The sequence below is a fragment of the Globicephala melas genome, chromosome 10 (genome assembly GCF_963455315.2).
Source record: "Globicephala melas chromosome 10, mGloMel1.2, whole genome shotgun sequence".
Taxonomy (NCBI): Eukaryota; Metazoa; Chordata; class Mammalia; order Artiodactyla; family Delphinidae; genus Globicephala; species Globicephala melas.
Genome location: NC_083323.1, coordinates 6105092 through 6111091, shown reverse-complemented (window position 1 = coordinate 6111091; position 6000 = coordinate 6105092).

Below are 6000 nucleotides of genomic sequence, written 5' to 3'. Positions count from 1 at the left end.
CTCAGAGGCTGAGGTCCGCAAGACTTACTGCCTGGAGTCAGTGTTTCGGCTTTGCGGGCGCCCAGAGGTGGGGGCCGCGGGAGGGTCGCACCGCACTTAACTGGGAATTCAGGGAAGGTAGTCTTTCTGAAAGTTTTCTCCCCTAAGGCACTCACAGAAGCCAATGTCATCAGGGCTTCCTCAGATTCACTTGAGCCGGCTTAGTTTAAGCAAGACGGAGAGCGGTGTGTGTGTGTGTGTGTGTGTGTGTGTGTGTGTGTGTGTGTGTGTGTGTGTGTGTGTGTGTGTGTGTGTGTGTGTGTGTGTGTGTGTGTGTGTGTGTGTGTGTGTGTGTGTGTGTGTGTTCGTGCGTGTGTGTGTGTGTGTGTGTGTGTGCTCGTGCGTGTTCACAGAGCCCACGCGAGGGTTTGGGGAACCGATGCCAGGTAACTTGTCGGGGGGTCCGGAGTAAATAAATAAATGTCAAAGCCAGGATTAGAAACCGGGTCAGCCAGATCCCAGGCCTGAAGTGGATCCACATCACCACCTTGAAAATAATCACGACGATGGTGCAGCAATATGGAAAAACGCTTAAACTAAAATGTTAAAAGGAAAAGCCAGATACGAAATGGTGGGGACTCTAAAACTGCTACTACATTTGCACAAGGACCAGAAACAGAGTGGTTTTCCCCTTTTTAAGTATTTGTTCTGTTGCAATGTGCTTGTGATAATAATAATTAAGAAAGAGGAAAAAGAAAGGGACCACCTGCTTTGTGACCTAGAGGGGTCGGGTAGGGAGGGTGGGAGGGAGACGCAAGAGGGAGGAGATATGGGGATATATGTATATGTATAGCTGATTCACTTTGTTATACAGCAGAAACTAACACACCATTGTAAAGCAATTAGACTCCAATAAAGATGTTAAAAAAATAATAAAATCAAGACAAAAAAAAAGGATCCATACAGTCTAAAGAGAGGTGGGGGAGGGGAGGTGGGGGAGGGATGGATTGGGAGTTTGGTGTTAGCAGATACAAACTATTATATATAGGATGGATAAACAACAAGGCCCTACTGTATAGCACAGGGAACTATATTCAATATCCTGTGATAAATCATAACAGAAAAGAACATGGAAAAGAATGTATATATGTGTAAAACTGAATCACTTTGTTGTACAGCAGAAATTAACACAACATTGTAAATCAACTATACTCCGATAAAAATAATAATAAAAGAGATACAATTGACATATATATTTTAAAAAAGCACTACCATACTGTGCCAGGACCAGCTACTGCCAAGAACTCCCTGCCATTCTCCAGAACTCAGCCCACAGGGACCACTCTGCCACCCAGAACACCTTTGGACCATGTGTGCAGAACTCAGTCATCAGCTGGGGTCTCCCAGCCCTCTGAGATCTGGGGAAATTCCAGGTGCACTGCTTTTCCAGGCCCTCTGAAGATCCAGAGTCTCCCCATGGTTTCTGAACAAGTGCATCACCTCTGCCTCCAGCCTCCTGCTCTTTCCCACATGTTCGCTGGTCCTTGCCATCATCCCCGTCTCCATTTGCACACACTCACATAATCCCCCTTCACACCGACCACTGGTGAGGCTAGCAGGGGTTCCTGCAGACTGAACCCCACAGGGAGGCATCCAGCCTGGCACTGCCTAGCAACACGAGACACCTCCTGAGCCCTTTTGGCCTCTTGGCTCTGAGGTCACTACCTGGCTATGTGACCCAGGCAGCGCTCTGGGCTCTGCACACTGGCTCCCTTCTTTTCTCTCCCCTTCCTTCTGAAGACAAAAACAAAATTCCTCTCATTTCTTTCACCAGAACTCTGACACTTGCTCAGCTCTTTGAGTCTCATCTCTGTTCCAGCAGCTTATCAGGCTATTTTTCCAAAGAGACCTCCCCTTTCCAAGCTGTGAGCATCCCAACTTTGACCCCCACAAACATTTCACAATGTTGCACCCAGCCTCCTCCCATCAGATCCAAACAGGCCGGGAGCCCAATCCTGCCTCTGCTCCTCCCCCACTGAGGGGCCTTGGGCAAGTCGCTGCAGCTCTCTGCATCTCTGTGTCCCAATCTGTAACACGGGGGTGATGACAGAGCTCACCTCACAGGACTGTGGCAAGGAGTAAATGGGGCAAATCAGGTAGAAGCACGGGAAGCAGCTCTGGATGCAGGCGTGAGTGCTTAGTATCTGAGCGGTTAACGTGATCACACTTTGTCAATGTCATTTTGCTCCCTTCTTCTTGCAAAATGTGCTCATTACCTGAGTCTGGGGCAAAGGTTGACTGGTCCTTTATTAGCCATTTCCCACTAAACAGCCAGGATAAACAGACAGCCGATGTTAAAACATACTTTCACAGAGAACAAAACATTCTCCAAAAAATTTGAAACGTCCAGATACAGTTCTTGTACAGTGATATACGTGTGTCTTCCAAGAAAAAAAAAGTCAAAATCTGTTACAGATATTCACTTGATCGACAAGTACTTCCAATGTTTAGAGAATGTGCAGGGCAAGGGATGGGGTGGATCGAGGGAGGGACGGACCTGGGTCCTGTTTGTGCTCCTGGGAAGACTCAGCAAGGACGTAGAGTCTAGAAGAGGCCTCCCTGATGAGTGACCGCAGTGATCCCTGGAGGGCGACGATATTGAAGGCAGTGATATTTAACTGAGCCAAAGTGGATGGAAAGGATGAGGGCAAAGGCCCAGAGGCAAGCAATCCTGCTGTCCAAGGAGACAGGAGGGTTCTGCTTGGCTGGAGCATGCAGCTGAGCAGTGAGTAGCCCTGTGATGCTGGCAATCTGCTTTGCCACTCCAGGTCTCAGTTTTCTCAGCTGTAAAATGGGTATAATCACAGAGTCTAACACTTAGAGAAACCGCAAGGATTCTTGAGATCACGTCTGTGATGCTCTTAGGACATAGCTGGCACAGCCAGAGGTTGTTGAGCGTTTTCCAAGGACCTGTTTGCATTTTGTAAAAGTGCTCTTTTTAAAAATTTGTGATTAAAAAAAGAACATGGGCCCAAGAACATGCTCTCTGCACCAACTGTTAATAGTCTAGAGACATCAAAGTGTTAACTGTTGAGGCCGGAGGAACACATTTCTGAATATACCTTGGAATGAAGCTCTCCTCTGCCAAGTCATGTAAAGATCTGAATTCCTTGTAAATGTGTCCTTGATTAGGAGGCAATTACCCCAGGCTTTCTTGCTTTGCTTTGTTTTGCTCCACGCCTGCCTGCCTGCACGCGTCTGCTCACATAAAATGGTACCAGCGAGTACACGGCTCCACTCACATGCGCCAGGCTCAACTCAACACCACTGGGCAAGACCCCTGGGCCTGGAGCCTGCTCCCGTCCAAAGTCGGCAAGATATGGTCACATCATCTGGATCGCGTTTCCCAAAGTGGGCATCTCCAGGATGCCCTGCATTGGGATCACCCCATTTCCCACAAGTTCCTCAATTGGTTCTTATGCCTCACACAGTTTGAAGCTCTATTCCTGACACTGACAGATACCCTAACTTTTACTAGGTGGAAAAGCTCATTTGGGGAGTTCAGGGTTACAGTGTTGCCATTGGTGCCAAAGTGGAACAAGTATCAACAATGAGACAAATAGGTTCAAGTTGAGTGTTTTGAAACTTTGAATGAAGGCCTGGCAATGCCCAGACTTTATGTGATACATTGTATTTTCTACCATGTGATAAAGATATAAACTCCCTCAGGAACTCCTTCCTTGAGTCCCTGAATTTCAGGAGGATGAGGAGGTCCTGAACACCACATTGATTCCATTCTGAATCCAAAGTATCATCTTACCCTTTTTCAGGCTCCCAGATCAGATAAATTGAAGGTCATCCTGTGATTGTAAAGCAAGATTTTGTTTTACAGTGTTATCATGTGCATCTATTCCTGTGAATCCAGATTTCCTTGATACAAAATAAAATTAGATACTGAAGTTAATTGTTTTTAAAAACTGGAACAGTCGGGCCTCCCTGGTGGCGCAGTGGTTAAGAATCCACCTGCCAATGCAGGGGACATGGGTTCAAGCCCTGGTCCGGGAAGATCCCACATGCCACGGAGCAACTAAGCCCGTATGCTACAACTACTGAGCCCGTGTGCCACAGCTACTGAAGCCTATGCACCTAGAGCCCGTGCTCCGCAACAAGAGAAGCCACCGCAATGAGAAGCCCGCACATCGCAATGAAGAGTAGCCCCTGCTCGCTGCAACTAGAGAAAGCCCGTGCACAGCAACAAAGACCCAACGCAGCCAAAAAATAAATAAATGAAAAAAATCTATAAAAACAAAACCGAAACAAAAAGATCTCAAACTGTATATTCATCAAAAAAGTAACATTGCTCTTATTATTGGTTCATTTTATAACAAATATGTAAATGTTATGAAATTGAACTTTTAAAAGAAGTTGTACACCAATACTTACATTATAAAATAAATGGACACCAATAAAATGCTGCTACTGATTACATGTAGGATGTCATGGAAAGACTCCCACGATTAAAAACATAAGGAGGTTTTGAAACCACAGCTGGAGACAGTGGGGAGCCCTCAAGGACTGCTCTTCACCCCCAGACCAGCTATTACCAAAGGTTCTCTGACCAGGAGTGACCTTCATCCGTGTGTCCGTGCCCGACTTGTTGAATCACCATCTGTGAACGCTGGACAGGGGCTCTGCCCTGGGGGCGTCCACATCTCACCTGGGGTGGGCGTGGGCACCTCCAGGTGGGTGGGACTTGGGACCCCTCCTCAGCCAGGGCACGGGATTGTATGTGTCTCCATGTTACTGTCACGGCAGTAGTACAAGAAGCAGCGCCGGAGGTCAGACTTCCACCCCAACGCTGGTTAAATATTTAATTGGGTCCTGGTCGCTTCCTGGTGTCAGAGGAAAGGAGGAGAGGCCTGAGGGCCACAGGCCCAGTTTTATCTTTTGTGAAAAAGAATTTTCCCCCCTGCCAACAATGAGGGAAACCTAGGACTCAGGCAAAGGCTCAGGGGTTCCTTGTTCTTTTTTTGCTTTGTTTTTGTTTTTGCAGAGCAGTTTTCGGTTTACAGGTTTGGACATGTCACCTCGCTTCCCAGCCTCAATGTGCTCAACTGGACAGGGGAACAGCGGCTCACCACCACCACCACCCCCGCCTGGGAGGGTGGAGGAACTAAACATGCTAATGGATGAAAAGGACTTTGCCTGGTGCCCAGCGCACAGCAGGCGCTCGCCCGACTGATGCTGATGTGGGTATCGGCCCAAACCATCAGGCGCCTCCTTGGGACTTCCCGGGTTCGATCCCTGGTCAGGGAACTAGATCCCACATGAATGCCACAACTAAGGAGCCCACCTGCCACAACTAAGACCCGGTGCAACCAAGTAAATAAATAATAATTAAAAAAAAAAAAAAGACTCTGTGCTTCCACTGAAGGGGGCAGGGGTTTGATCCCCGGTGGGGGAACTAAATCCCACATGCCGCTTAGTGCGGAGGTGGAGCGGGGAGCACCTCCTCATCTGTAAAGGGGAGAGCAGGCAGGGGAGGGGCCTGGCAGGGCCCAGGGGACGTGGCAGCACCCTCTCCCTCTCCTGCACCCCCTGCCCCACAAGAAGCAGAGCCACGGGGTGCCGCTCCCCGAAGTGGGCATGGCCCGGGGAAGGTGGACTTCCAGCCCAAGTGAGTGCCAGATTCACTGGCATCATCTTCCACGAAGGAATGTGGGCGCCATCCCTCCAGATCACCGGCTGCCCCACCCTGCTGCCTGTGTTTCCACTCCCGCAGCCCTCTGTTCTTCCCAGGCCCAGTTCCTGCCCCCGCCTGGTCTCCCTGTGCACCCTTCTCCCTCTGTGGGAGCCTCCGACCAAGTCTGAGATCCGTCAGAAACCACCCTCCAATCCAGACAGCCCCACTGTGGGCAGGGGATTGGGGAGGCCAACTCCACATTGAGCTCAAGAAATTCCTGTGCCCTGTGGACTGCCCATGGTCACCCACCTCCTCCTCTCTCTGGGTCCGAGCAGCAG